Source organism: Alligator sinensis, unplaced genomic scaffold, assembly GCF_000455745.1.
Source record: "Alligator sinensis unplaced genomic scaffold, ASM45574v1 scaffold114_1, whole genome shotgun sequence".
NCBI lineage: Eukaryota > Metazoa > Chordata > Crocodylia > Alligatoridae > Alligator > Alligator sinensis.
Window position 1 is genome coordinate 91,777 of NW_005842525.1, and position 9,279 is coordinate 101,055.

The following is a 9,279-nucleotide window of genomic DNA, read 5'->3' on the forward strand; positions in this document are numbered from 1 at the left end:
CTTCACTCCCCACCCACAGCCCCCTGGCGCTGCCAGTGCCCACACTCCCAACTCACAGTCCCCTAACCCCCTGGTGCCTCTCACTCCCAAGCCACAGCCCCACTCCCTATCTGCAGGCCCCTGCTCCCCCCAGCCCTCCAGTGTCTCCTGGCCACCCTGCCCCTGTGAGCACAGGCACCAGCCCCAGTACCACTGGCTCAGCCCAGGCATGCAGCTTCTTGCTGCCCCCTAGGGGTCCCTCTCTCCCCTTCCCACACTGGAGGGGCAGGCATGTCCCCCCATCTCCCCTGCCCTACTGCAGCCCCAGTGCCTTGACAGCCTCCCCCAATGCCGGCAAGCACCTGCCCCCCTCACACACCCACACCCATGTGCTTCCCCCTCCCCTCCACATAGCTCCCCTGACAGTCCCCAACCCTGGCCCTCCAGCCCCTGCTGCCACAGACTTACCTGCATGCAGTTGCCAAGGCCATCCCCACCACCCTGCCTGGCTGCATGCCAGCCACATGCATGTGTGCCCTGTCTCCAATCACCCACCCCTCCACTCCCTCCATCCCCAAGCAGCTCCTTGCTAGGGCAAGCCGGGAAAAACTTCAAAGCTGACCTGACCAAAATCCCAGACATTTGATCATATTTAAAATAATTGCCTGAACAGAGATTGGAGGATCCTAATGAGGACATGTCCAGGAAAACACAGACATTTGGTAACCCTATTCCAAGCAGCCAATTGTTAGATTTCATGGGTTGGTTAAGGAGACATGCTGTGGTCTTTCAATGTGAGCTAGACACATATGCTGTAAATCTGAACCCAGCTTTTGGCAGCAGCATGAGAAAGGTCTGTAGACGTATTGATCCTCTTTGCCTGTGTTGATTTGGGTGTGACGGGGGTGGTGGGGGAGGGACTGTTTTTACTTTGGGGCAGTGTAGCCTGCTGATTTGTACAGCCAGGTTAAAAGGTACTGCAGCTGTTTTTTGAAAGTTACTGAGTTGTGTGCTGTGCTCGGCTATTTTCGGATGTGATTGTGGTGCATTTTGTTACTTTTCTATCTGAGGGATTATTAGAGCAAAGCACCACCATTGATTAACCAGTTACCATTGATTAACTGGAGAAATGAAAGACAGATAGCATAATGGAATAATGGCTCCTGAACAATGGAACTAAGACTTTCTTTTTAGAGACAAGGGTGGGTTTTGATATACAAACTAATAATATTGGGCGTGTATAAAATTTTAAAATTATTATAGTCTTTCTCATGTAGAGTTAGGAAATATGGGATCAGAGCAGTGAGGGAGCATGTGTGAGTACAGGGAGCAATGTTTAGCATATTAGGGTTTGTGAGGCAGAGAGGAAAAGGGGAATTGAGAAGGAATAGAAAGAGATAAGATGCAGCAAGGAGAAGGGAGGGAAGAACATAAGTATAGCAGGGCAGGAGATAGAGAGGGGGCTTAGGAAAAAGAAAGTGACAAAGTGATGGGAATTATAGAGCATTAGAGGGGAGGGATAGGATCTTGGCATGGGAGGTTCTAGAGCATGATGGGGAAAGGAGCTGGCGGCCTGTTAGCCCCATATTTTCCCTTGGCAGGCATGTGCTGTAATCTGCCCTCTGTGGGGGTTGAGCCCCTCTCCCTTTTTTTCCTCTGTATGCACACTGGGATCCAGTCCCTAACCACAGGATCATCCTCTATTTCATGCCGCTGTTAAGTTTCTCCTGTGGGAGGTTTTAGTTTGTGCTTTTGCATGATATGGAATCCTGGGCTTTTCTAGAATGCTGAATCAGCAAAAACCAGTGAAACCCAAGAAACATAAAATGAAGGTATGATTACCTCTGCTCTTGTTGAGTGATGCTCCCATATGTGCATTCATACTCTGCTTTTGCAGACAGCGCAGAACTATCAGGGAATAATGGAACAATCTGAGTAGGAGTCAACAGTATAAGACTTGCAAAAAATGCTAATAACATACTGGGCTTTATTAACAGGAAGTTGAGTCTCTCTTTCTCTAGCACTGGTGAGGTCCCATCTTGAGTACCAGGGCCATATATTGGATATAACATTTCAAGCAAGTTGTTCAATATTCAAGCAACATTTCAATATTCATTCAAACAAGTTGTTATCAAAGTCAAAAAAAGTCCAGAGGGGATCAACAAAAATGTAGAGGTCTAAAAATCATGACAGGAACAAGTGGAAGAACTGGAATTTTTTTGTCTAGAGAAGAGAAGGCTGAATGGGGATTCTCTTCCTAAGGTAAAACTTGTGTTCATAGGATGTGCACTGAACTATCCTATGCTCAAACACTGGGGCTAGGGGCAGTCGTTCAAAAAGCCTGAGCCTGAATTGATTCAACTGTTGCAGGTTAGTCTAACCTGACTAGGTTAAACTGATTTGCATGTGAACAGACATTCCTTCTGGACTGAGGAAATGCAGACACATGCCTGCAGTGGCTCAGGCTAGAAGCTGGGGAGCGCTAGAGCAGCCCTCCCTTCCCTTCCATATTGCTGAGTGGGGGGCCAGGCCCCAACAGGAGGCTCTGATTAGAGAGGGGTTTAAACCCTCACCCTACCTGCACTGTCCCAGGCTTTTCCCTGCTCACTGCTCAAGGGGTGGGAGTGTTGCTAGCCCCCAGCCAGCACTCTGAGGCAAAGTGGGGAGGAGGAGGGAGGACTGTTTGTGTGCAGTGCATGCATCTGTTGATGATACTGAGTTTTTCAATCTTCCTCTCCCTGTTTCTTCATACTATCTACAGCAAACCTGACGGACGAGGGAGCCAACAGGCAGCTGATAGCCCAGCATTTAGCAGCCTATCAAGAAAACAAAAGCCTCTCATCAGTTCAAGCTCTTCTTATGTTCTGTTACAGGTTTAAACCAGTTTCTGATCACTTAAACTAGTTTATGTGTAATGTCTGTCCCTAGCTTGGAATTCCTATTTTATCAAGATACCCTCACACCTATAACCTAGTCACACTGATTATTGGATTTCATTAAACCCTTTTGCTTGCCAATCAAACACAGACATAATACTCTCATAGCCCACTTTGTATGGGGAAAAGACCCTGGGTATTCCTACTTACACATGCTACACAATTTAGTGCCAAAATTTGGGAAACTGCATTCCTCATGGTAATATACCAATTTTTCTTTCATTGCAGGTACAGGTAAGGTGGAGGGATGGAGGCCCCACTTGGAGGGGTGAGGCCACCTTAGATGATCCCACATCACAACTGTGGCTCTGCTACACTTCACAAATGAATCCTTTCTCTTCCTTACAACTATAAATACCCCAGCATATTCATTCCCAGTAGCTTTTGCCAATTCTGGGAGCAGGGTGCAGAGTTAAGGTTGTTGTGGCGTGTACCTTTACTCTGGTGTTCAGAGGTATGACTTTTGCTCAAACTTGGTCTTTTGGAAGGACATGAGATACCAATGGACAACCTCAACTCTGCATTAAAGCTTTTTTTTTTCTCAATGATTTTTTTACTTGGGGTGATATATTCTGGATAAGCTTAATTCCCAAGGTCAAAACCTTTTGTACCATAGTTATGACATTTTGATTTGCATAAGCACCTTGTCTGCACAGTACTTTCTCTGCAAATTTTGAAACAGTATTGTATAAGGGGTAATTAAACCAGTCTGTTTCTACAGCACGTTCTGTCTGTTTCTTTTTTTCATTATTAGATGTGATGACACATTTGCCTATGTGGCTTCCCACAGATGGCACTGAAGGTTTGTGATCAAATGGTAAGAGTAAACCAACTGTCATCTCTGATCACAGCTTTCCATATTGCTCCCCTTGTGTAAGAATCTTGTTTAAATAAAGGGTTCTTTCTTTTTTTAAAGTGACACTGTACACAGCATTAATTGGAAGTGAGGAATAATGTGTGTACTTTGTCATTAGCAGATTTAAAACATTATCAAACAGTTTAATGCAAAAAGTATCAATCTTATTTTTAAAATGGATGGCAAAAATTAATATAATTAGAAAACACATAATTTAATATGTTCCTTGAAAACAATGGAGGTTATAATTGTCCACATTCTCCTGTAGCACTTAAAATCCTAAGCTAGATGGAATAAGTCACTAAAATGTTTGAGATTTTTTTACTAAAAAAAATTGAGAATGATTACCTAACACAATACTCTTTGATGTATCTGGTACAAAAATATTTTTAGTTTACACAAAACAGTTGCAAGAAAATTAAACTGTTTTGGTGTTGTCAAAGACAATAGAATTTGGGGGCTTTAGGGTTTTATTTTGTATTATTATTATTATTATTGATAAAGATCCTGAAAAAATTATAATAGTTTAAAATGACATTGGTAGTAATCTAGAAAAGGAAATAAAAAAATTAAATTTGTGGCTTACTTCTGATCTGGTTTAAAACAGACAAGCCATCCTAAATGACAGAATCAGACCTGCAGTGCCAAAATCAGTCCAAGTATACAGGGCTCATTTCCACTGCTTACATCATACAGATCTTGAGAGAGGGATATATTTTGGTTGGGCTTCAAAGCAGGATGCCTACTTCTGATACAGGTGTAGATATAGCTAAGCAAAATACGTAGGGCCATGAACAATGCATGCCTCTGGAGGCTGGGGGGCACAGTGACCACCCATAGTTGGTGGCAACGGTGGGGGCATGGCGGCAGTGAGCAGGGAGCTCCTGCAGGCAGCTGTGGTGGTGGGCCGAGCAGGGAGCTCCTGCAGGCAGCTGCAGTGGTGTTGGTTGGGTGGGGTGGGGTGGTGAGCGTTGACCAATGGTCAGCGACCACCCACAGATGCCCCTCTGGAGGCTGGGGGGCACAGTGACCACCCATAGTTGGTGGCAACGGTGGGGGCATGGCGGCAGTGAGCAGGGAGCTCCTGCAGGCAGCTGTGGTGGTGGGCCGAGCAGGGAGCTCCTGCAGGCAGCTGCAGTGGTGTTGGTTGGGTGGGGTGGGGTGGTGAGCGTTGACCAATGGTCAGCGACCACCCACAGATGCCACCAGTGGCAGGTGGCAGCAGCCAGTGGGGATCAGGCACTGCCTGCAGATGCTGCTGGCAGTCTCAGTGGTGGGGGGTGGCGAGTGGCAACTGCCCGCAAGCACCGCTGGCAACATCGGCTGTGCTTTTTACAGGGGGGTGCACCCCTTACACATCGCCAATGCCTAGGGCAGTGATTTTCAACTAGATTGCAACAGCAGATTGGGGTGCCTTTAAGTCCTTTGAAGGGTGCTGTGAGTGCCACATAATATAAACACTGTTAGGTTCACAAACATATGATTCACAGGATAAACCCAGCGATTTCAATTAGAAATCCATAATTGTGGTCCAAGTCCTTGGCAACAGAAAAGCTGCTCTATTATTTGTCTGTAGGTAAAAAGAGTGAAAATTAAGAACTGGCATTTCCCCAGGGGTGCCTTGAGTCTAAAAAATAGTTGAGAACCACTGATCTAGGGCAAATAATTTATTTGTAGGGGTTGTGTGTGTGTGTGTGTGTGTGTGTGTGTGTGTGTGTGTAGGGGGTTCTCATCACAAATTATCAATGATCAGACTTAGAGTCTGACAGACTGGTCCTACATGCAAAATTATTCAAACATTTTAGTTTGTGGGTTGTTTAGTTGCTTATTCATTTAATCTAGGTCCTTAGATTATTTGGTATTGTTTCTGCTACTTGATTAGTCTAATAAAGACCTCATAAAAAAGGGGGAAATCAAAGAGATTTCAAGACTGCTTGCACCAGCCTTTATGTGAAAAAATGTCTGTTTGAATATTCATGAGATGTTTGCTTTTGATATTGATCTGTTTTTTAATCGCAATGAATATTTGTGAATATTCTACCCACCTCAGTATTCATCTAGCCATTACAAAGAGAGAGGACATGCTTACTCTACTAGGGCAATGCTTAAAAAGAAACCAATGACTCATCACTCAATTTTAAAATAGTGGAAATCCTTCAGTATAGCTCTAGCACATAACAATAGTTCCATGCTGATCATTACTGTAGTGACCTGATACTCTTCTTTCTGTTGAGACATCTCAAGAGACTGATTAAAAGGAGAGATCAATCCATAGCTTCACAGTAATTTCACACTTAAATAGGATTCCTTCTACCCCTTGTTATAATTAGAATAACAATGGCATTTTTCTATGTTAATAAGATACTTTCCATCTTGGTGTAGGTTTCTTGGGGCATTAATGAGCTCAAGAAGGAACCCTTTTTAACTGTGTATTGCTCTTTCTAGCTGTATGGGTGGAGGCAGCCTTTCAATCAGGTTTGAAAGACCAACCTAAAGAGACAGTATTTGGAATTGATATTTTTATGTGCATATTAAACAGTATTTCTTAAAGGTCATGGTAATTTAAAATGTTGTCTGATGAACTTTACAATTGACTACAGCATACATTTTTATACACATATGTGCGTGTGCATACATGTAAAAACATTTGTGTATATATATTCAAAGAAATTTAAAAAAAACACTGAGTCAAAATGTTGTCCTCTACCTTGGTGGTCTTTGAAAGCCCACCATTTTTACCTTAGCTTCTGCTATATTCTGTTGTGCTTTTTGTACTTACTGCAGGAAATGATTGTAGTGCTCGTGACCAGTGCAGTAAGGAGACAGAAATGCCAGTTGTTCCCTAAGAATCCTGCAGTCAATGCAAGATTTCACAATAAGAACAAGATGAGGCCTAGTGTAGACCACCTTGCACCCTAAGGAGGTGCAAAACATGCCCCCGTTTGGCTACTTATTTAGATAATGATTTCAGCAGACATGATGAGAGGGGGACTAAGTGCCTTTAACCCAGAGATTATGTTGATGCATAGGATACTATGTTTAGTCAGGGTACTCCTCACATGAATGTTATGAAGAAACTTGTTCTGGTCTTTGCCCGGAGAAGGGACTGTGTATATACATAGCAGAGACCACCATAGCAAGGTAAAGTAGAAGAGCCAGCTCATGAAGTGTTTAAAAAAAATAACCCTATCTCAAAAAATATGACATAATAGTCTTGTTTCTACCATGTGGAAATAAACAGCTTGTTTTTAAAAAAATCAAATACACATCCTAAGGGTCTTGCTAAATTGCTGAATGTAAATTGCAATTGGAATTGACTATTAGAAATCTTGGTAGAGTAGGTTAAACATCTGCTCAATTTATTACAATTTTATTTGTAGTTCATCTGTAACTGGTGCAATTAAGCCAATCAGAGCAGGCGAATCAAATCTAATTTACACTCTAATGGACTAAAAAGGAATGAATAAACACAGCACTCCCAGATCCAAATGATTAAACATGTCTCTGAGGATATTTTTTTCTATTTCTGTCTAGAAAAGTCATGGTGCTTATACTATAATTAACCACTAAGGAGTGATGTAAACTAGCTTGAGCATTCATTCATTTTTCATATGTTTTCATAAAAATGCTAAACAAAGCATGTGAATTTAATTAATTAGATTCCATCAGAACTGGATGGATTTACTTATAAAACCATTTACTTCATATACAAGTTTGTGATAAAATTAATACACTGGAACACATTAATAGAGATCCCATTTATAAAACTAGAAAAGAGAATTTGTTTATATTACTGGACAATTTAAAGACAAAATTCAGAGGTAACATAAATGCTTAAGATACATTTACCTTATTCAGGTTCATTTGGGTAATGAGTTTAAGTGGCTGTAAATATTAAAGAAACATAACCAGCACTAATTTGATTTTCCGTAAGTGCGCAAAATGAAATTGGGGAACCAGTTTACCTAACACCTAACACAATGGCCATGATGCAAATTATTTGGTTATATCTGTATAAATATACAGTAATTTCTTCTTCTCTGGGCACCTGAAAAACCTTAGTCCAAAGGCAGTTTACTGAAACCACATGTAGGAATGGGGAATTACTTTAAAATAGGCAGAATGAAACCCTTTAAAACATTCAGCAGAATACATAGCATGATATAGATATGTGATACGGAAGCAATCCCTTTAATCCATATACAACTTTTTGGAACAATGTGGTTCTTTCTAACCCTTTTCTTGCACGGGTGTCCATCTACAAGAACTTTTCACCCAAGATACACTTTGACAGATTACAATGAAGAGAATAAGAAGCAGGTGTAGTCCCAAAGTGGTCATTTTGTACCTGGCTGTTTGTTCTTACAGCTTATCTTCTGTCAAGTAAGTACTCTTAACTGAATTACCATCTTTGGCCATGTCCATACACCTATATTTTTCATGCCTGAGAGCAGTGCTATTCAGCACATCTGGGTGCTCCATGTAGGTTGCCTGCTAAAGTGGAAGCCATATAGTCACATCTGGCCAACACTGCAGGTGGGCTAATTACCAGTACTGAGTGACAAGGCTAACTATTTTGCCCCTCCCATAATAATTAGCTTTACTATGACACTGCAAAGGTGTGGATACACTGCTGCTGCTTTTGGAAGCATCACATGTGGAACGTTGTGATATGTTTGATGGTGCCACAGATAGTTATGGCAAGTTTTCTGAGAGACATAGTTTCATTCTGAAGAAAACAACTTTCTCATATCTGAGTAGACTGAATATGACTAATGTCGTTTAAATGTGGGTATTTTTATTACTTGTTGAGATCCAAATGATTGCAATATTTCTCTGCAAGAGTCAATGCTTTCACAAAAACTTGAAGTCTTGCTGCCATAAGGCATTGCTTCCGTGAGGACGACAGTACCCTAGGACTTGATGGGAAAGTCTGAAGTGATATTAAAAGATTGAATTAAAATTGTGTAGCTTTGTAATCTTTCAGACAACATATCTATTTGGCAAATGAGTTAGGAATTTTAAACTGTATCTGTTTCACTTTTAAAGCAATGGTCATTTTATCTGATTTGCTTATGCCTAGATTGTACATTCTTTGAAGGAAACAATCTCTCGATATTCCAGGATTCCACAAAGCTTAAGGTTAAGGGGGCCTGGTTTCTATGTGCTACCAAGATACACATACTAAATAATAATACGCTGTTGCCCACAGCAACACTCAGCAGTTGTCTGGATTATAGAATAAGACATGCTTATTGGTCCTTTCCATTCACAAAGTATTTTGCACATATGGCAACTGAGATGAGGGGATAATTTCCAGGGCCCATGTGGATTTTAGTAATGGGATTTTTAGGAGGTGATTTGCAGCAAAATAAGTACCGCATTGGGAGCTCTCCAAGCTGCTTTGATACCCACTTTATACCTGAAATACTTGTTGCACTCTAGCACCTCTGCTCCCTTCTCTACTTATAGCATATATTGGCCTTTAAAAACCAAATGTCTCTTTCA

General features: G+C 41.7%; 1 long non-coding RNA gene across 1 annotated transcript in view; it reads left to right on the plus strand.

Annotated features, from left to right (window-relative positions):
- LOC112551608 overlaps positions 1-3,614 on the plus strand; it is an 83,854-nt gene extending 80,240 nt beyond the window's left edge. Inside the window, exons 3-4 of the long non-coding RNA XR_003095904.1 lie at positions 2,741-2,852; positions 3,144-3,614. This is a non-coding gene — a long non-coding RNA (uncharacterized LOC112551608). The remainder of the gene's footprint in view (positions 1-2,740; positions 2,853-3,143) is intronic.
- The last annotated feature ends 5,665 nt before the right edge of the window (positions 3,615-9,279 follow it).